A 22,135-nucleotide genomic window follows, 5' to 3' on the forward strand; every position below is an offset into this window, starting at 1 on the left:
GGGGGGATAAATAAATATAAAATAACTGATTTGGTATCGGTCACTATTGCAATGGCTAGTCTCTACAGGTATGTGATATGGGAATATTTACACTCATATCAAAATGATGATATATTGTACTGAGTAATACATAGAGGTCCCGGACTTTGGCATAACTAGGAATCTAGGAAACGTTTGCTTTGTGTAGTCTGGGGTGCAGTATGTGATCGATCTTTATGATTCTGTCCCTAGAATTTATGCAGAACTTATAAAAATAAATGTGCTTTTTTTTTTTTTTTTTAAAGCAACTAAAGGTTCTCTCCCAATGATCTCTTGTTCTTTGAAGAGCACAGATACTTTAAATTTAGACTTAAAGGATTAATTAATGTTCGCAATATACAATTTATAGAAACTATAAAGATCTATACTTGGGGGCCCTTTTACTAAAGGGTGTTCAGCCCTTAATGTGTGGTTCACATGTGTAAACAAGCTGGAGTGCCTCCATGTTAAGGGGGTTTTGTCTAATTTGCCTGTTTCCACAGGTTAAACTATGCCTTACTGCATTTTTCAGATTTTTCTCTCAGGAGGCATGACATGGGCGGAGAGTGGGCATGGAAGTAGGGCTACCGAATGGCTCCAGAAAAAGGAGGCTGGATTGAGACATCCGGGTTTTACTTCCACTAAAACTAATGGAAGTAAGGAGGACATATAGACATCTGGGTTTTACTTCCTTTGAAAGCAATGGAAGTAAAATCCAGCTGTCTCAATCCGTCCTACTTTTGCTGGAGCCATGTGGTAGCTTTAGCAGCTGGGTTATATTTACAGCAGAGACCACTTACCTCCTGCTTACACGGTCCCTCGCCCCCTTAATTCTCAACAGGTATCTTGTGCTACTGGGGACATTAATACACCACACGTAATAAAAAGAGTGTGCATACCCCTAAAAGATGCCACTTAAAAGTTGCAGCTAGAGAATGACATGAGGACAAATCAACTCAATTTCCCCGCCCTGACCCCATGAGTTTTGTTGCTGTCCCTGCCCCATTCTTGTAAGCTCTGCCTTAACCGCACAAGCCTCGAACACTTATGATTTTAAAGTGTTTGAGGCTTGTGCAGATGAGGACAGAGCTTAGGCATTGGTGGAATGAGGCATTATGACATCACAATCTGCGCTCTAGAATGTTGCTACTTATGATTTTAAAGTGTTTGAGGCCTGTGCGGATAAGGACAGAGCTTAGGCATTGGTGGAATGAGGCATTATGACATCACAATCTGAGCTCTAGAATGTTGCTACTTATGATTTAAAAGTGTTTGAGGCCTGTGCGGATAAGGACAGAGCTTAGGCATTGGTGGAATGAGGCATTATGACATCACAATCTGAGCTCTAGAATGTTGCTACTTATGATTTAAAAGTGTTTGAGGCCTGTGCGGATAAGGACAGAGCTTAGGCATTGGTGGAATGAGGCATTATGACATCACAATCTGAGCTCTAGAATGTTGCTACTTATGATTTTAAAGGGTTTGAGGCTTGTAGAGATGAGGACAGAGCTTGCAGGAATGGGGCAGGGACAAGAAAAGAACTCCGGGCTGGGACGGGAAAATGAGTTCCCGCGGGGATTTGGATAAATTTGTCCCCGTGTCATTCTCTAGTTGCAACCACTTTATGGTAAAATCCTGTGTTAAATGGGGGTAACTGTTGTAAAAGGGCCCCCTGATTCAAGTGTTTTGTCCTCTTCCTAGTCCTTGCAGCTTGAATGAGAGTGTAAATAAATTTTCATCATCAATCTTCATTCAAATTTTGTTAAAAATCTAAATTATGATTTTCCTATAAATTGTATTTGTAATATGCAATTTAAAAAGAATGCATTTTTTAAAAATTTGCTGAAACCTCTCCAGTGAATGAAAGGTGAAAGTGGGTCGTCTTCACACATGCTTGCAATTATAACCTTATTCCTACTTATTTTTAACCATTATTTCCTTGCTTAAAACACCTGATATCTTTTTTTTTATATGCTAAGTGTTAGCAGCACAGCCTTTGGTTATTTGATGAAGTTGTTATATTTATTTCCTTACAGAGATACTGTGAAAAACAGCCCCCCCCCCCCACCCCCTTTGTCACAGTATTTCTGTCACTGTCAGTTTCTGCAGAGTTTCAATGTCAGGAAAAAGGGAGATAAATACTAATAACATTTAAGAGTTACACCTGTAAACAAAACCATCCTATGTTCAATGGCGGGATTAACAAAAGAAGGTGCCATATATATAACTAGTATTTTAGCCCGTTACATTAATGGGTGCTAGAATATATGTCTGTCTTTATTTCTGTCTCTCTCTTTCCCTCCTGCTGTCTTTCTGTCTGTCTCTCTCCCTGGCCCCCTTTGTCTTTCTGTCTCTCCCTACCCCTGTGTCTTTCTTCTTTTCTTTCTGTCTCCCTTCCTCCAGCTGTCTATCTTTCTTTCTATCTATCTGTCTCTCTCCCTGCCTCCTATGCAGCAGCATTTCTCTCCCCCCACTTCCCTGTGCAGCAGCAACAGCAGCAGCATTCCCTCCCCCTCCATTTCCCTCCCCCAATACCACTTCTCTGTGCAACAGCAGCGTTTCCCCTACCTCCCCTTTCTCTTCCCGTGGTCTGGCCGGCTCCCTTGCTGCCTCCCCTTCCCTTCCCGCAGTCCCGACAAACCTGCCGATTCCAGCAGCGTGTGCAGCACTCTACACATGCTGTTTCGGGGCCTTCTACTGCCCTGATTTACTCTGGCACGTCCCTGATGACATCATCAGAGACGCGGCAGAGCAAATCAGGGCAGTAGAAGGCCCCAAAGCAGCGTGTGTAGAGTGCTGCACACGCTGCTGGAATCGGCAAGTTTGTAGTCAGGACTGCGGGAAGGGAAGGGGGGGGGGGCAGTAAGGGAGCCATGTCTCTGTCTCACAGCGGGTTTGCCGGCTCCGGCCACCAAAGTTCATTTTTTAGATCAATCCCCGCCAGAGTCAGAAGTCTTCTCAAACTCTGGTGAAGTTCGATAGAGGAGCCGCGGCGGGGGCTTTGAACAAAAAAATGAACTTTGTCTGGCCGAAGCCGGCAAGCCCGCTGCGAGACAGAGAGATGTGTGGTACGCGTGCATGCGCACTCTGCCGGCCACGGAACTACAGATCAGGCAACACGGCATCATGAGTGCGCATGCGCGCTTAGCGTTTTATTATTATAGATAATACAATATTAATTTCAAACTTGGATCCTAATGAATTTTAGTAAATCTCAACTGGTTTCCAGGTTTGCTTTTTAAAGAATCCACATGGTTCTATCTTTCTGCTGCTAAACATTTATATTAATACAACATACCCATGGTATTTCATCAAAGTGGAAGCCAAGTGTACTGTTTTCTTTACAGTTACATATAATCATATAAATTGCTTTAGATAGAACCGTATTCTGTAAACCAATTATTTTATATGTGTACGAATATTTCAGTTATTTTCCAAACCCAAACTAAATCTACCATATGGCATATGAGAGAAAGATGCGTCTACAGACTCACAAAAGACTAACAATTGCAAAATAATAAGACGAAGATGGAGAAAATTTGTTTTTGTTTATTTTTCATTTTCAGATGCTCATAATGAAGCCTACACATGCTCTGGCAAATGTAATTAAGGACACTCTTCTCAGCTGTAGCAGACTAGTGGTCCCTACGCGGTTACTAAAAAGGAGAATAGATTGTCAAGAGCCACGCCTCTTGGAACTGGGTTATCATATTTCAATGTTCAGACGGGCTATTTGATTGGATGAATGGGTCAAAGTGAATTAACCTACGAGTCCCGTCCTGCTGAGACTTCACGTAATAGGGGAGGCCAGTGCGACTTTGTTTGGTTTCATTTGATTGAATACAATTTTAGTTTTTAAATAATGATCATCTCGGGTTTTATCAGAATTTAGAAGTTCTAGTTGTATTTAGAAGTTCTAGTTGTAGTTACTGGTGAAAATAATGAATGTTCACTTTCTACATATTAAAATGTTGCTGGGGCCATTTTTGCTTAAATTTGCTACTAGGGCACAGTGCAAATCCCCTGAAGTCAACAGATCTGAACCGATTCTCCGCTTTGAAAGATGTTGTAGCCTAAACAAAATAGATCTCCCAACCTAATTGATTTATATCTTAACATAGTCAATTAAATCTTGATAACAGAAAATAGTGCTTCAAATTTTTTTGACAAGAAATTAGCCCAGTAGTCCAGGTATGAGAAAATTTCTTAGGGCTTTTGAGTCTTCCTCTTACTTTGAATGAAAGTAGAACTAGGGCAGGGGTAGGGAACTCTGGTCCTCGAGAGCCGTATTCCAGTCGGGTTTTCAGGATTTCCCCAATGAATATGCATGAGATCTATGTGCATGCACTGCTTTCAATGCATATTCATTGGGGAAATCCTGAAAACCTGACTGGAATACGGCTCTAGAGGACCGGAGTTCCCTACCCCTGCTATAGGGGTTGAGCATTTGTTAGGTTTTTTGTTTTGTTTTTCTGTGTGGTTTGTTTTGGTTTTTTTAACAATCATTTATCGTCGCCTTCCATGGAAAAAGCCACGTCTGCGTTTGATTCGAGACTGACTCTGGTGAAGGTATTAGAATTAGGGGTTCAATCCCGGTTTCCAATACGCGCGGCTAAAAATAAAATAGTACAAAACCTCCCCCAAAACAACTCCCCTGTGTAGGGGGCTACGGCGCCTAAAGGAGATTTGGAAAGTATCACCATGGCCCTTTAAAAGCCAGGAATTTGAAGAAGTCAGGCTGTATATTTTGACTGGAAAGTAATGCCCAGTTTGACAGGGTCTACTGGTTTCAGACCCCGAGTCTGCCTGGCTTTCTTCCCTCAGAGTTCAGCAGGAAACCAGTCTTACAAGCCTAACCTGGGCTGCTCTCTGCGCCGACGTGATTAATGAATCCTCAGCACCGAGGCTATTAGGCAGGCTGTTTTTCTTCACATCAAGCAGTGCCACTGCAAAAACATTATTGTAGGGCATTACAAGAGACTCAAGAAGTGCCTCCGTTTCGCAGATGTAAGGCGATGGATTAAACTAAAGCTTAACTTTGTATACCGAGTCCTCATTCTGAGTCAGCTCGACTAGGTTTACAGCAATTAAACAGGGAATAATTTACAAATGATAAATAAATAGAAGATAATAGCAAAATTTCAAAAGAAATTCATTTTCAAAATGTTTGGCAGAGTAGTTTTTAAAGATTTATGGAAAAACTGAAATGAACTGGAACTTCTAAAAAAAAAAAAAAAAAAGGGAGATCATTCCAGAGTTGAGAGAGTTTAAAGACCAAAGATTGACTGACGATCTTGACTCCTCTAATCCCTTTCTAGCAGAATCTCTAAGTACCTGGCTTTCCCTGGGAGACCGGCAAAAGCCCCCAGCCCCGGTCCTTTCCAGCGCATTTCGACAGAGAAATAAAACCACATTAGTGTGAAGGAATAATTGCGAAAATGGAAAGTTCACTAGTGATCATCCTCTGCCGTAGTCATTGGTATCCCAGACCCACACATAAACAAATTCACATTTGAATACAGAATGAGACTTGTTTTATCCCGGTCGGTTTTTGGTTTGTTTTTTCTTTTTAAAGTTTCTCTCTAGCATCTAATTCGCTTTCTTCTTTGATGAAAACAATACCAGCACCGTTCCTTACCCAGTACAGCCCATAAGCTGTTCAGGCAGGCTTTTGATCTTTGCCCACCACTACTTTTTAAGATAAGTGGCATTTTGAATTACTTTATTGTACTGTGCATTTTGCATATTTTTAAAAAAAAATCTTTATTAATTTTCAAAACTAATACAAAGTGCCAAAAATTATACAGACATTAATAATCAATGTTAGCACTTAAATTCCATCAATAACGATGCCGAAAAAATACCCTCCCCCCTCCCATCCAACAATTTAATCAATGTTTTTGTTGATGATCCGGAACGTTTCTATGAGTGGATCATTTTTTTGCATTTATACTACCTGAAGGTCCTTTATACATTTAAATAGTGTATAACTACTGTTCCATTTTGTGGTTGCAGTTATACGTATAAACACTATGCAATTATGCTACACGTTACTAGATCTGAAATTTCCAACGCATTATTTTAAATGTACCTTATAACATTGCATACGTATTTTAACCTGAATCGTTTTCTTTCCAGGGTTTCAGGGGTATAGTATATCTCTTTCGGGTTCCATATCAACCCTTTCACTGTGAATCTGTTTTAAGTGTGTGAGGCAGTGGTGCCAGTCCCACATTCCACTGGCAGGAGCGTGGTATGTCGGTCGTGTGGGTTGACTGGTGTTTTCATGTAAGGTCAGGATACATTTAAATTTCATAAGAGAATCAAAGCTTTTCCTTTTCTTTTTTTTTCAATCGCTTTCCTATTTTATTTTTAGGATGAAATGCGAACCAGTTCACATGTACTGAGCAGAGCAGGGAAATAGGCAGGGAGACGTGCCCCCCCTCCCCTCCCCTCCCCTCCCAGTTCCTACCCCTTAGGCTCAGTGCTCAGGAAGACAGAACCCTGGAAGAACTATCTGCACTTCCTGTTAGTTTCAAAGCCAGGTCATAATCATCCTTGATCATTGGCAGCCTGAGCCTTTCAAAGCAAAAAACAAGGTCACTTACCTGTAAAGCAGTGTTTTCAAACTCAAACCCTTTGCAGGGACACATTTTGGATTTGTAGGTACTTGGAGGGCATAAAAAAATAGTTAATGCCTTATTAAAGAAATAACAATTTTGCATGAGGTAAAACTATTTATAATTTATAAATCTTTCCTTTTGGCTAAGTCTTGATAATAATATTGTAATTTATAGCTAAGAGGCATATGATCAAGAAACTGTTTTATTTTACTTTTGTGATTATGATAAACATACCGAGGGCCTCAAAATAGTACCTGGTGGGCTGCATGTGGCCCCCGGGCTGTGAGTTTGAGACCACTGCTGTAAAGGGAGATTCATAGTGTACAGCAGGAAAAGTCTGCCCCACAATGGTGATGTCATCTAATAAGCCAGAAGAGGATTTGATTTGCTCTCCCTGATCACAGAGAATGCAAACCTGTAGCCAGACCACTGCTAGCCTTGGGAGGTTCATGTAAGGAAAAGGAGAGTGGGTTTGTGTGGTTGACTTTTTTCGGTCCATTGAAACCCTCTGGGTCAGTAAGCTTGCTTTCTCTATTAACAAGCAGGCTGAGTCAACCACAAAATAGTGATGCCCCAGTCGAGGGGTGTAAAGCCAAGGTCACCGAAAGAAAAAAAAAAAGTAACCAGTTAAATAAGGGTTGGAGAATGAACAGAAACAAAAGTAAATGCGCTATCAGGATCCCAAAGGCAATATCATGAGCTCCACCCATGAGAGGTAGGGCAATATGCAAACTAAGCAGGGATGGACTCACAGTGATCTGCTCCCCTCTCCCTCCCCTGTAATAAGAATCATGGACTCCCCCTCCCCTAACCTACCATCCAACATGTAGAATTCTGATATATATATGTGTGTGAACTAAATCCAGGCATATTGTGAAGTAACTCAAAACTACAAATTTCTCTCAGAACCTATGGAGCAATTTTACCATACCAAAATAGTCCTAACTTCCAGATATCACACAAGGACCTGCCTAGGACAGGGGTAGGCAATTCCAGTCCTCAAGAACCGGAGCCAGGTCAGGTTTTCAGGATATCCACAATAAATATGCATGATATAGATTTGTATCTCAAGGAGGCAGTGCATGCAAATCCATCTCATACATATTCATGGTGGAGATCCTGAAAACCTGACCTGGCTCTGGCTCTCAAGGACTGGAATTGCCTACCCCTGACCTAGGAAAAAGCAGCATCATAAACACTAGCACTAAAACATCAAAACACCTTTTTTTTTAACCTAAACAAGATGGATTCTTAGATTGATCCTACACATGCAGAAACATGATGCATGTCTTCCTGTAAGATGCAAAATAGAAAGATAGCAGATGTAGAAACTGACATTCAATCGCTATGGGCTCCTTTTACGAAGGTGTGCTAAGCGTTATAGTGCACGCACTGGATTAGCGCACGCTATAGCATGCGCTAGCTGGAAATCTACCGCCTGCTCAAAAGAAGCTAGTACGCATGGCAATTTAGTGTACGCTATTCCACGCGTTAAGGTCCTATCCCGCCTTCGTAAAAGGAGCCCTATGTTACAAATTAAGAAATAGGTTTTTTTTAAAAAAAGGAAAATAAATGGATACCTTTTTATTGGATTAATTTACTACATTTTTGACTAGCTTTCAGAGGCCAAAACCTTTTTTTCTCAAGTCAAGACAGTAGATGACAGTTATACTATACCAGGGGTGCCCAACACGTCGATCGCGATCGACAGGTCGTTCGCTCAGGCGACCCCAGTCGATCGCAGAGCGGGTTCCCTTCCTCCCTTCTTTTTTTTCCCATCCTGATTGGCCCGCCTCTTGAAGAACGCCAGCCAATCAGAGTGCTGGAAGGGGGGGGGTGAAGGGTCGGTGGGGGATGGAGCTCAGCGCACCACAAGAAATAGAAGCGCCTGTAATGATTGAGGTAAGAGCCGAGGCCTAGTGCTGCCCGATATACAATTTTAAAACCCCCAAAATCGGCCTCCCAATCAGTGGCGTACCGGAGGGGGGGCGGCCCGCCCCCGCCCCCACCCCGGGTGCACGGCTTGGAGGGATGCACAGCCGTCCGGTCCTCCTGCCCTTCCTTTCCCCCGGTCCGCGCTCGGGGCTCGCACCTGCCTGGTCCTGTACCGCCGCCCAAATGGTGCTGTTGGTTATCGCCAGACTCACGGGAGTTGACGGCACCATTCGAGCGTCGGTGCGGGACCAGGCAGGCGCGAGCCCCGAGCGCGGACCGGGGGAAAGGAAGGGCAGGATGACCCGGACCTGGCCGGCTGTGCACCCCTTCTAAATCCATTGTACTTGTCTTTTATTCAGTTCCACTAATGAGCATTGTGACACATGGGGCAGTTCTTGGAGGTATGTCTCTTCTGCATTTCTTTGTTTTCCTGTGCCTAAGTATTCTATTAATTTAACTTCCTTGTTCCTGTGGGGATCTCCAAAGGGGACGAATGGGAGACAGCCGGTGGCAGGTGGTACTTTAGCAATTCTTGCAGGTTGCCATAGGCCTCAGGTCTTCCCTTTGCCTGGTCCTGCCCCTCCTCTGAGTCAGAGACAGGATTGGGGCAGAGGGAAGACAGCTCCTGAGGCCTATGGCAACCTGCAAGGATCGCTAAAGTACCAGCGATCCTCTCTGCAGACTGCTCTCTGCTGGAATTAGGTAAATGGATGTGGGAAGGGCAGGCCTTCGGGAGGGGGGGTGCAGTCCTTTAAGGGGTAGTGCAGGCCTTCAGGGGGGGAGTCAACCTTTGGGGGGGAATGTGCAGACCTTCAAGGGGGGTCAGGCCTTCGGGGGGGGTGTAAAGTGAAACACATGTACATTTCTTTTTCTGGGGGCCCTGGTGTAGAAGTACATGGAGGGAGGGAGAGAAGGGGTTCAAAGAGATGTACATATGCCGGACTTTGGGGAAAAGAAATAATGGGTCTTAAAAATAGAGGAGAGGGAGAGAGATGGTGGACAATGGGATTTAAGGAGGGAAGGAACAGACAGGGAAGAAGTTGGAAACAAGGGATGGTATGGAGGGAGGAATAGAGATACTAGATAGGAAGGTAATTGGGAAGATAAAGGGAGAGATGGTGGACCCTGGGGGGTGGGGAAGGAGGGAGAGATGAAGGATGAAAGGGTAGTTGAGAACAGGTGGATCTGTGGATGGTGATGAAAAAAAGGAAAGATGCCAGACTTGGGGGGAGGGAAGGGAAACAGAAGTGTTGGACAGAGATGGAAGATGGATGGTTAGCATGGTGAAAGAAGAAAACAACAAATGGGCAGGAGACCCTGGCAAGTGAGTTATCAGAAGACAACTAGAGCCTGAGACCAACAAGATTTGAATAATGTCCAGACAACAAAGGTAGTAAAAATGATTTTATTTTCAATTTAGTGATCAAAATGTGGCCATTTTGAGAATTTAAATCTGCAGTCTATATTTTGCACTATGGCCCCCTTTTACTAAACCACAATAGCGTTTTTTTGCGCAGGGAGCCTATGAGCATTGAGAGCAGCGCAGGGCATTCAGCGCAGCTCCCTGCGCTAAAACCCGCTATTGTCTATTTTTGTATGGTTGTTACTGAAGTGACATTGCATAAAGTCATCTGCCTTGATCTCTTTGAAAAAAAACCCAGAATATAAATGATAATTAACATTTTCTCTGCGTACAGTGTGCTTTGTGTTTTTAAAAATTTTATTGTTGGTAGAACATTTTGACTTGGTCATTTTAAAAGTAGCTCGCAAGCCCAAAAAGTGTGGGCACCCCTGTACTATACTGTCTTAAGGAAGAAGGTTTTGGCCTCTGAAAGCTAGTCAAAAATGTATTTAGTCCAGCAATTTTCTCTCTCCTCCATTACATTCATTTCCATCACTGATCATTTCCTTTCAGTTTTCTTCCATTTATATTTTGTTTCTCTGATCAGATTTCATCCATTCTTAAATGGTCCTCTTTTTCCAGTTTACCTACAACTTTCCAAGTTTCCCATCAGTGGCACGCAGTCAGGGCTTTCACTGACTTCAGTGAATCCCCAGCTCTAGTCTACTGCCCTGCTTTTATGTTGTTTGTTGACTTTTTGCTTAATGCAGTTTGATTAACAGCGGGATATGTATTGGCCCGCTTATCCTCTGTCTCCCCCACCCCCTCACCAATAACCAAACCACACTCTGCTTGTGGATAAATAGCCGCAGCTCTGTTTATTAACAAACAATTAATTTAACACACTCACATAACAAAACACTTTCCCGAGCTACACATTAAACCATTACCAATAATATTTGGCCTCCGACCCTGCCATGCCAGCAAGGGTCTGGGGGGTGGCATGTCCCAACATGCCCCTTTAACCAGAGACACCAGAACCCGGGCACGGCTCCCTGCCGGCCCCCCCGCTCATCTCCTGATGAGCCCCACAGTAGCTCGGGATAACCACAAACCCAAACCCAACCTCAGCAACCTACTGAACCATAAAAAAGGGGTGGGAGGGTGGGCAGGAAAAGCCACCTCGAAGGACCCAGGAAGACACCGGGTCCTCCGAGGTTCCAGCTTTATAGGCTCCGCCCGACCGTTGCCCAGCAAGTCACCTATCAGGAGGCCGCCCCGCGGCGGGAAACCACTAAGCTGCATCCTGTCCCTCCTACACCTGCCTACTCACGCAGCGCGCTCGTCTCCATGAGAGGCAACGCGGGCCCTCCATCTCCGCGTTACAGCCACCCATCGAGACGAGGGCTCAAGAGCTTTCCTTTGTTGAGCAGGCAGGTGAATCCTCTGAAGGCCCTGACTGCAAACCACTGTTTTCCATCATCTTGGCTCTCTTATTCCTCTTGCTTTTATTCTCCAGTCTTTAACTCTGTCCTCACTCCCTTCCATGCAGCATCGCCCCTTGCCTCTTCTTCCATCCAGAATCTCTATTTTCTCTTCCCCTCTTTCCATCCAGCATCTATTCCTCTCCCCCACTTCTATCTAGGATCTTCTCCCCCCCCCTCTTCTTCTATCCAGCACCCCTATCTCTCATCACTTCCATCTAGTACCCTCGCTTTCTCTTATCCCTTTTATCCATCATTTCCTTGTGACTCTGTGCAGCGCTGTGTACGTCTGGTAGCGCTATAGAAATAATTAATAGTAGTAGTAGTAGATTTCCCCTCTCTCACCTCTCCGTCTCCCCCTTCTATCCAGCATCTCTTCTTTCCCCTCCCTTATCCAGTCTTAGAAAATTCTTCGTTCTCAACACCCATGTTTTGCACAATCAAACTGCCCGCCTAAACTCATTGACACCATGTTTGTGACAGCTCTAATGCATATTCTGAAAAACTGGAAATCATCCTCATTACTAGATTACACCTTCTGGTGGAACTCTTTAAGTATGTACCACAAATTTGAATCTTATGCATATGAAAAGAAATTGTTTTCTCGATCCTCTACAAACTTGACACGAAACAAATCACCTTGGTCATTCTTAGACTTATATGTTCGTTCTGCTCTATAGACACTTCTGCCTCTCTCTCTCTCTCTCTCTATCTCTCTCTATTTCTCTTTCTCTCTCTCTTCCTTTTTCTTTCTCTCTCTTTCTCTTATCCCTCCTATTTCTCTGTCTTCTTCTGTTCCTTTTCTAAGCAGTTCCAGATACTCTGGATCCTTTTCATTAATCTAGTTTTATTCAAACGATTGTAGATACGAATATTTGATACATGATTTTTATTATGATTCTATGTGTTTGAGCTGCTTTCTGTTTATAATTCTTATAATATTCAATAAAATTATTGAACTAAAAAAAAAAAAGGAAAAAAAATAACAGTCAAAAACAAATTTTACAGTAAAAAAAAAAAAAAAAGATGCTACAGATTGAGTAGAATTAACAAAGTTAAGGGTTAGTGATTAACAGCTCTAGAGATCAGTTGTTGTGGACTAAGATTGTATAGGTCAATTAACTAAATACGTCAGGAACAGATATGTTTTTAGGTGTTTCCTAAATTCCCCATAAGTGGTATGCATAAGCAGTTGTTCCAGATCTTTACCCCATAATGCTGCTTGATGTTGATGATGTCTTTTAAATTTACATCTTCTAACCGGTGGAGAAACAAAATTCAGATGGCAGATAAAGGCCAAATGGCCCATCTACTCTGCCCATCCGCAGTAACCATTATCTCTTTCTCTCTCCGAGAGATCCCACGTGCCTATCCCAGGTCTTAGCATCTTCTGTTCTCCTCCTGGCATCCTGCATCTTCTAGTCGTTCAGTCCCCCCCTCCTCTCCATCCCAGCAGCTGCTGCTTCCTGGGACCAGCAGCAACAATAAAAAGAAAATAGGTACAGGTGCATGACCCTGCTGACTCTGCAGGGTCCACCTCTCCAAAACAAGAACTTGGCAGTGGAGGAGATGGGACCAGCAGAGACAGCAAAGGTGCACATAAAGACCACAGCCCTAAGCCAGTTTTGCCCCTACTGCTGGTCTTGAGAAGCAACAGTAGAGGCAGCAGCAGGAGGAAGGTGGGGAAAATCCTGTTCATACCAGGTATGTCAGAGAGAAAAGATGTGGAGCTACTGGATCCTCATATACTACCCAGTTGCCTGATTGGTCGGTCCACCCCTGAAATCAAGGCATAATGATGAGGGCAAAACATCATATCACAACATTAATACATTATTGTAAAATATTAACATAAGCCACAGGAAAGCATAATGAATGCCCGATAGAGTCCATTGTGGAAAGAGCCATGCAGGCAGTGGTGTAGTAATGGGGGTGGCAGTCCACCCCAGGTGCCGTCTTTGTGAGGGCGCAGGCACCTGTCCTTTCCACCTCCCCCCCCCCCCCCCGCCACCACTGTCGCAATATCATGACCCTGCAGACAGTGGCGTTGCAAGGGTGAGAGGCGTGGTTGTGCCCCTCCCCTCCCCACCCTCTTCTCCACCCCCACCTCCACACACTCCTTCCTTGCCCCCTCTTGCCGTGCGCTGCTTCCCTTCACCCCCCCCCCCCCCTGTATCTCTGTAACGTTCCTGGCGCGAACAGCAACCCCCAATCTGCTATTGAAAACTGGGGAATATACTCAGAACCATGAACCGGAAGTGAAATCCAATCTGGCACACCCTGATAATTCAGATATCTTGCCACACTATTGGTCCCATAAACAAGCTACATTATATATTTTGGTTCATCTAAAAGTGAGAGGTCGTGTTCCTGTTCCTTCTAGAATCCCTCATTTAGAGATAATTTTTGGAAAACTGAAGACATTTTATATTACAGACATTCCTCTCCCTGATCATGTTTATAGCATTTTCACCAATAGATTCTGATGCTTACCTTGAAAGCTTCAAGGAATCTCTGAAGTTTTTACTGTGAGTAAGGAATGGTCGCCATCTAGAGGGCAAGAGATGGATTGTACTGAAAATAGAGTGCAGGGTCTATAAAGATTCAATGCCTGTAGAAATCTAGTTAAAGTAATGTGGTTGCTTTATTAGTTCACTTAAATACACATAAAGCTTAATAACTAAAAAAAAAGAAACAAAAATTTATAGCTCCTGAAAGCTAGTCAAGAAATATAGATAATTCACTATAAGATATCACATCTTTCTATCTATATTTAGATGAATCACCCTCTCTCACACACACATATACAGTTTATATACAGTATATAGTATTCCAACTGAAAAGTATTATAGGATAAGCCTTAGATTATAATTATTATTATTTTTGAAATGCTTTGTGATTTAAAAATTCATCAGTAGTTAATTTGGATTGCAAAATGATTAGGCAGGCATTTCCCCCCTTTTTGTACATCTTCAGCTGAGGTGGTCCATGGTATAACCATTTTCAATTAGATTTTTATTCCCAGTACTCATTGAGACCTTTTTTCACACCATAGCTGAGAGCTTGCAAATACCTCCTCTCCCTCCCCTCCCAGAGAAGTTTTCTGAAGGAAAAGACAGGAAACTGACATTAACCTAAAAGTATTATACTAAAAGGGTTTCCCCATATTGTGTGGATGGGGGAAGTGATCAATTACTCCGGACCCTGAAGAGAAAGCATTGTAATGAAGAGGTACAGTCTTTGTGCCATCCCTTGCTTTTAGCTCTAGCTCACACCGCCTTTGACTTCAATAAACATACTGAACATGTAAGTTTTTCTGACCGTCCTCTACTGCTTGTCGTTAGAGATACTTCAGAACAGATGGGCTCAGGAGATAAAGCCTTATGTATTCAATGTGTCTGTTGATTCTGATGCCAAGTTTGTTTCCAGCACATATTATTCCATGGCATAATATATGCTGGAAACAACCTAGAGAAGGTATCTTCTGAAAAGCAACAAAAAAGTGAGATTACATTTAAGATTTAATTGCAGCAATTACCTTGTCTTTTTAATTATGATAAAGATGAATGTCTAGTCTCAATCTTTGTTACGTAAAAAGTCGTCCGAAATTCTCACTTCCCACATACATATATAAATCATTCCAATATAGGTTACCACACACTGTACTCCTCATTCAAGAGAGCTATCATATTTTTCATAAGAGGGTTGGTTTTTTTTTTTTTACCATGTGTATTTTGGAACAGAATGTTTCTGTCATAAACAACTTACCCAGAGATAGAAAAATAAACAGATCTATGAGAATAAATTGAGGATTCTGACATATGTAACCAGATAAATGCTCATTGTTTATTTATTTTATTTATTATACCACCTTATCCAACATCAAGTCAAAGATGTGCATATAAAAAATAAAAAGAGGAAGTAGGACAATAATGCCATAAAATGGACAGGACAGTGAGGCATTCATACCTTAACTAGAGTATTAAGGATATCATAAACCAAAAACTAAAGGTAAGTCAGGAAGAGGAAGGGGGGAAGGTCACCAAAAGGACTCTTTAGATCAGGAATATAGGGCTCCTTTTACTAAGCTGCAGTAGCATTTTTAGTACACGCAGAATATTTGCGCGCGCTAACACCGCGCTACGCAGCTAGAACTAACGCCAGCTCAATGGCGGTGTTAGCATCTAGCGCATGCGGCAGCGTGCTAAGCACGCGCTAAAACCGTTATTGCAGCTTAGTAAAAGGAGCCCATAATGTTCCATAAGCCAGTTCAAAGGTGAATTTTAAATTTAAGAAATTATAACATAACAATATGCTTGTATACTGCAGCTACCTCTTAGTTCCGTGTGGTTTACAGAGTTTACAGAGTAAAGATACTGGACACTCACAGCGAATTACAATCCATTAGTTAAAAAATTTACCAAACAAGTATGTTTTTGACAATTTTCTAAATGCCAGACAGGTGTTGGAACTTCATATAAAAATACCAAGATGTTTATTCCATATACCGAATCTGACAAGAAGAGGCACTGGAGATGTCAAATCCAACCGAGTGGTCGGAATTCCTTTATTAGCAGTTTGTATCGCAAGTTTAAAAACAAGCAAAATACCAAAAGACAAAGTCCCGACTAGGATCTGAGTTTCGGCGTTGCCATCGCCTTCCTCAGGGGACAATTGTGAACATGTCAGCGTCTCTTCATCCAAAAGAAGCGCCAAAAGGATGAAGAAACACCGACACGTTCACAATTGTCCCCTGAGGAAGGCTTTGACTTTTGGTATTTTGCTTGTTTTTAAACTTTTGATACAAACTGCTAATAAAGTAATTCTGACCACTTGGTTGGATTTGACATCTCCAGTGCCTCTTCTTGTCGGATTTGCTTTGCTTCAAGGCTTGGTACCTTCTTTCCCCCTCCCCATATTCCATATACCGGCCTGATAAGATAGAATTCTGCCAAAGAATCATTTGTAAACACATCCCTTAAGTCAAATATCCCATGTAGGACGTTTTCTATTAACAAATTCAAAGTGGTCAAGAAAATAACTAGGTAAAAGACCATGTAAAGACTTTAAAAATATACATACGAACTTAAACAATATTCTCGCCTCAATTCGCAGCAATTTTTGGTAATATTTTGTCACATGGTCGAATTTATTCAGACTGAATATCAAACAAACAGTGGTATTTTGAATAACTTGCAACCTCTTTCTTACAGATTGACAAATAAAGGATGTTACAGTAATCTAAAGTGCTTAGAATAAGTGACTGTACCAATAGCCTAAAGGAAGAAAGGTCAAAATATGGCCTAATTGTTTGAAGCTTCCATAACAGAAAATAACATTTTCTAACAAGAATGTTAATGTGAATATCAAATTATACATTTCGATCAAAGTGGATTCCCAAATTTGTAATAACTGGTAGAATGGAATATGTTATCCCATTCAAATTTATGGAATTCTCCTTGATCTTATTTGAACTCAGATCTAATATGTGGAGGAGGGGTGTTTCAAAGTTTGGGGGCCAAAAAGAAAAAAGCTAATAGACCCATAATGAGCTTTTTCAGATACAGGAAAAGACAGAGTGTCAAATATACTAGGTACGCCTCATCTGTCATATCAGTTTGTCTCCCGAAAAGCTAAGGACATTTAAAAACTTAGGTCTTCTTTTACTAAGCCGCAGTAGAGGTTTCTACTGCTGCTCGGGGCACTAAATGCGCCAAAGCTCATAGAATTCTATGAGTGTCAGAGCAGCATTGGAGCATTATCAGAGCATTTGGTGCTCTGGGCCACGGTAGAAAACTCTACTGCAACTTAGTAAAAGGGGGGAGGTTATATTTTAAGGTAATTTCACCAAACTAAAAATTTTAATGCGTAATACAAAACATAGTTCATGGTGAGTGTGACTCCTTAACAGGTATAGAAGTAAGGATAAACATACCAGTTGCAGGTGATTGCTTTCCATTGAGGCAACTCAATGCAGCTGTGATAGCTTTGGAATATAGCTGCTCTTAATTGGCTTGTTAGGAATTATTAAAGAAAGGAATGAGAACAAAACTGAGAATATTACAATGTTCCGAAATGATCAGCCCTGGGTGTCAAATATACTAGGTACGACTAACCCAGATTTGATGAAAACATAATATGTAAAAGAACAAACACTTTCAACAATGATGATGATAATGTCCAATAATATTAAGTGAGAACAGCATAGGCTATAAATTCAATCAAAAAAATGAAGAAAATAGCCTCAGAAAGGGCCCTCCCACCTCAACTAAATATACTAGGTACGCCACTTTTTAGATGCATTTGGCCAAATGCATCTAAAAAGAGAAACATGGTTTTAAATTTGTCAAAAGATCTTTCCAAGCAGAGATGTGGGGGAAAATGCATTCGATGAAAGGCCAACAACACTGAAATCTTAATTCTAATAAAGTCAAAGCAAATCTAATTGACGGAAATACAATGCAGTTTGATTATGATGATCTGAGTGTTCTAGACAGAGAATAGGGGATTAGTAAATGGGAGAAATATGAGGGACAAAATTTTGAAAGAAATTCTGTGAGTTACCAGTAACCAGTGTTCTTCTCACAGGATTATCATGGCAACCAAAATTCTTTCCTTAACAAGAAAAATTCACGCTTCTTCATCCTTTCATTTTTACCATAGCATCAACCCCACAAGTATAATTTTCAAATATTTTGTGTGATAGTATTTAGCGGAGCCACATCAGTCAAGCCAACTACCACTATGTCAGTAAAAGTCACTATGTGATAGAGAAAGGTTTGTTAGGATTACATGCCCACACAGACCGACTTTCAGCTTACAACTGCAGAGGCTCCCCCCGTCAGCAGCAGCTTTTGCTCTTCAAACATGTTTCAAAGTAAGAAGAAAAAAAAAATCCAAATGCATGCAAAACAAACACGAAACTCCCCGGGACATTGTGCCAGGAGTGAAACATTGCACACTGAGAGTTAAGAAGTACAAAGGAAGAGCTCTTGTTCTGACAGCCAGAGTACCTCGAAGCACTGGCTGACGTGCAGAGACTGATTTATTGGTCTGCAGGAGACACCCCACACAGACTATATTAATATCATAAATCACGAGGAACACACATAATATTTTTAAAAAAAGTTAAAACTTATACAAAGCATTTGAGAAGTACCGGTATCTGATTTGGAATTTTAGCTCCCCGTTTAACAACTGAACAGTAGGACATAGCAAGAGAGGAGCTGAACTATGTTCATCCATACACAGACTGAAGATTTGGAGTGGTGGCCCAAACCAGGGGTTCCCAACCCTGTCCTTGGGACACACCAGACCAGTCTGGTTTTGAAGATATCCATACTGAATAGGCATGAGATAAATTTGCATACACTGAGGGGCATTTTCGATAGCGCATCTACGTCCGACTTTGGACAGGTCACGCTTTGGACTTCCAAATGCTTTTTTGGAAAATAACCTTAGGACATCTAACTTTTTGGGCCATGTTCAAAACATTCAAATCAAGCCCATTTGGATGTAGGAGGGACCAGCATCTTAATGGACTGGCCACACAGACATCCCAAAAGGATAGTGAGGCACCTTAGAGGACACTACTGTGAACTTCATATAAAGGGTGCCAAGTGCATATTTCACCAGAAACTCCTTTTAGTGTATGGTGAGCCTTCCAAAACTCCCCCAAAACTTACAGTATCCACCTGCCTTCCACCATAATAGTCCTTATGGCTGCAGGTGTCACCTACATGGCGGTACAGTAGATTTGGGTGTGTTTTGGTGAGATTAAACTTTCCACCATAAATGTAGTGGTTAGAGTGACTTAAAGGACTTGGTACTCCGAGTCCTCTTTATGCTTCATCAGCCACCCACCAAGTGTGTAGGTCTACTAAGTTTTCCTATACCAGGTACTGCTGTTCTGGAGACAGGCATGTAGTTTCGTATTCTGATCTTTGTGGGGTGTGAGGGGGTCAGTGAGCTCTGAGGAAGTGTGGGGAGGTCTTTATCTCTGCAGTGGTTATATGGTCACTTTGGGTACCTTTTTAACACTTAAACTCTTTTAAAAGAGGTCTAGCTCAAAATGTATAAGTTCCATCCAGGACATCTGCCAAAACATTTGATTATCCCTGCAGGACATCTCAGTCTAAGCCTGCCCGGAGGTCGCTCAAATGTCACCAATAACACTCCTCCCAACATGCCCTTTTGAACTCTGGATGCACAGTGGCTTAGAAGTCCTACTAGACATCCAGAATGTTGGTTTTGAAACTTGGTTCTTCTATATCAAGTTGATTAGGGTGTCCAAGTGCCAACTTAGGCAGGTTTTTGAATGTCTGGATGTTTTATAATAATAATAACAACAACAGTTTATTTACCGCAGGACCGTGAAGTTCTATGCGGTTTACATTGATTAAAAATGTTACAGATTGAGTAGAACTAACAGAATTAAAGTCTAGAGATCAGTTATTTTGGGAAAGGTTGTGCAAATCAGCTACCTAAGTACTTTAGGAACAGATATGTTTTTAGGTGTCTCCTAAATTCCCCATAAGAATTAGCAAGCATGAATAATTGTTTCAGATCTTTACCCCATAATGCTGCCTGATATGAGAAAAGATGTTGATGATGTCTTTTAAATTTGCATCCTCTAACCGGTGGAGAAACAAAATTCAAGTTTGAGCTTCTCTTATGTCTATTGGTTGAAAAAGAGAAAAGGTCAGTTATATATTTGGAGGCTAGACCAAATAGTACCTTGAAGCAAAAACATCCAAACTTAAACTTTACACATGCCTTCATCGGCAGCCAATGCAGGAGTTGGTAGGAAGGAGTTATATGATCGAAATTCCTCAACCCTTGAATCAGCCTGACTACCGTATTTTGCACCAGTTGTAATCACTGCATATTACATTACATTACATTTGTGATTTCTATTCCGCCTGTGCCTTGCGGTTCTAAGCGGATTACAGTTAAAAGAGATCAGGACATTACCGAGAGAATTACATAACAACGATTCAAGTACATTACATGCTGTGGTATAGAGATACAATTATAAGATATCTGGATTTATCAATAGAATGACTCAACAATAATAATAATAACAACAACAGTTTATATATCGCAGGACCGTGAAGTTCTATGCGGTTCACATTGATTAAAAATATTACAGATTGAGTAGAATCTTCTGGGAGATTGCTAGATAGGCGATATTACAGTAGTCAAGTTGGCTCATTATAAGGGATTGTACCAAAATTCTAAATGATGAAGCATCAAAATATGCTTTAATGGACTGACGCTTCCAGAGAGTGAAGAAACCCTTTCTAACCAAAGAGTTCACCTGGTCTTTCATGGTTAGGCCCTGGTCTAGTATTACACCCAATACCTTCATAGTAGATTGATGCACAGTGGTGTTCTAGTATCAAGTGGGTGTGACGAAGCTACGAAAAAATTTTTTTTTTTCTGAATTAAGCTTCAGTTTAAATTCAGTCATCCATTGTTCCATCAGATTTAGTACTTCTGTTGCCTAGGAGTGACTTCAGAGAGAGAGGTAGCGAATGGGATAATGATCGTAAAGTCAGCTGAATAACTAAATAATTTTATCCCCAGTTGGGATAGTTGCGCACCTAATTATGACATGTAAACATTGAAAAGCAATGGGGATAATGGTGACCCCTGCGGAACACCAGATGGATTACTCCAGGTATCAGAGAGATTGTAATTAAAACGAACTTGATAGGTGCGGGACATAAGGAAACCTCGGAACCAGTCTAACACCTCTCCTCTGATACCAATTGCATCTAAGCATTGTAACAATTTCCCATGGTCCACTAAGTCAAAGGCAGAGCTCATGTCAAATTGCATGATCAGGGCATTAAGGCCCCTACTAAACAAGGAACGCACATTATCCAAGATGGCCGCAATTACTTGGGCCCTACTGCCTTTATTATACACAAATTCATTGTGGATAGCTTGAAAACCAGACTGGACCAGGTTGAGAACCCCTAGGCTAGACTAGTCATACTGGCTATAGGACGACATGTGATAGAGAATCCTGCTACCGTAATAGCTTTTCATACCTGTTACAACACTATATCACTAAAGCTTGCCTCTACTTTTCTTGTATAAATTCTCAGACTTTTATTTATTTATATATCACTTATATCCTATGTGGTTTACATTCAGGTACTTTATCATATTTCCCTATCTGTCCTGGTGGACTCAAACTCTATCTAGTGTACCTGGGACAATAAGGGGATTAAGTGATTTGCCCAGGGTCACAAGGAGCAGTGAGGGATTTGAACCCACAACCTCACTGTGCCACACACTCCCATTCTCATTTGATGTTTTGTTTGTGACTTGCCCAAGGAACATCACTGGGGTTTGAATCCTGGCTTCCTTGATTCTCAGCCTACTGCTCTAACCTCTAGGCTACTTTGCCACTAATACAGAAACCTAGAAAATGATGGCAGATAAAGAAGACCACATGATATGGATGGGCAGACTGGATAGGCCATTTACTATCTTTTCTTCTTCCTTAAAGATCCTATATACTTGTATTAAGCTTGGTTGAATTCAGATAAAGTTGTCATCACCACTTTCACCAGAAAGCCATTCCACACATCTACCACCCTTTCCTTAAAGATTCCCTCAGCTTAACCCTGGTCAAATTCTTTTCATCTTCATCCTATGCCCATTCATTTCAGAACTACCTTTCAGTTGAAAAAGACTCAACTCCTGTGTATGCCTTGGAG

The sequence above is a fragment of the Geotrypetes seraphini genome, chromosome 8 (assembly GCF_902459505.1).
Source record: "Geotrypetes seraphini chromosome 8, aGeoSer1.1, whole genome shotgun sequence".
Taxonomy (NCBI): Eukaryota; Metazoa; Chordata; class Amphibia; order Gymnophiona; family Dermophiidae; genus Geotrypetes; species Geotrypetes seraphini.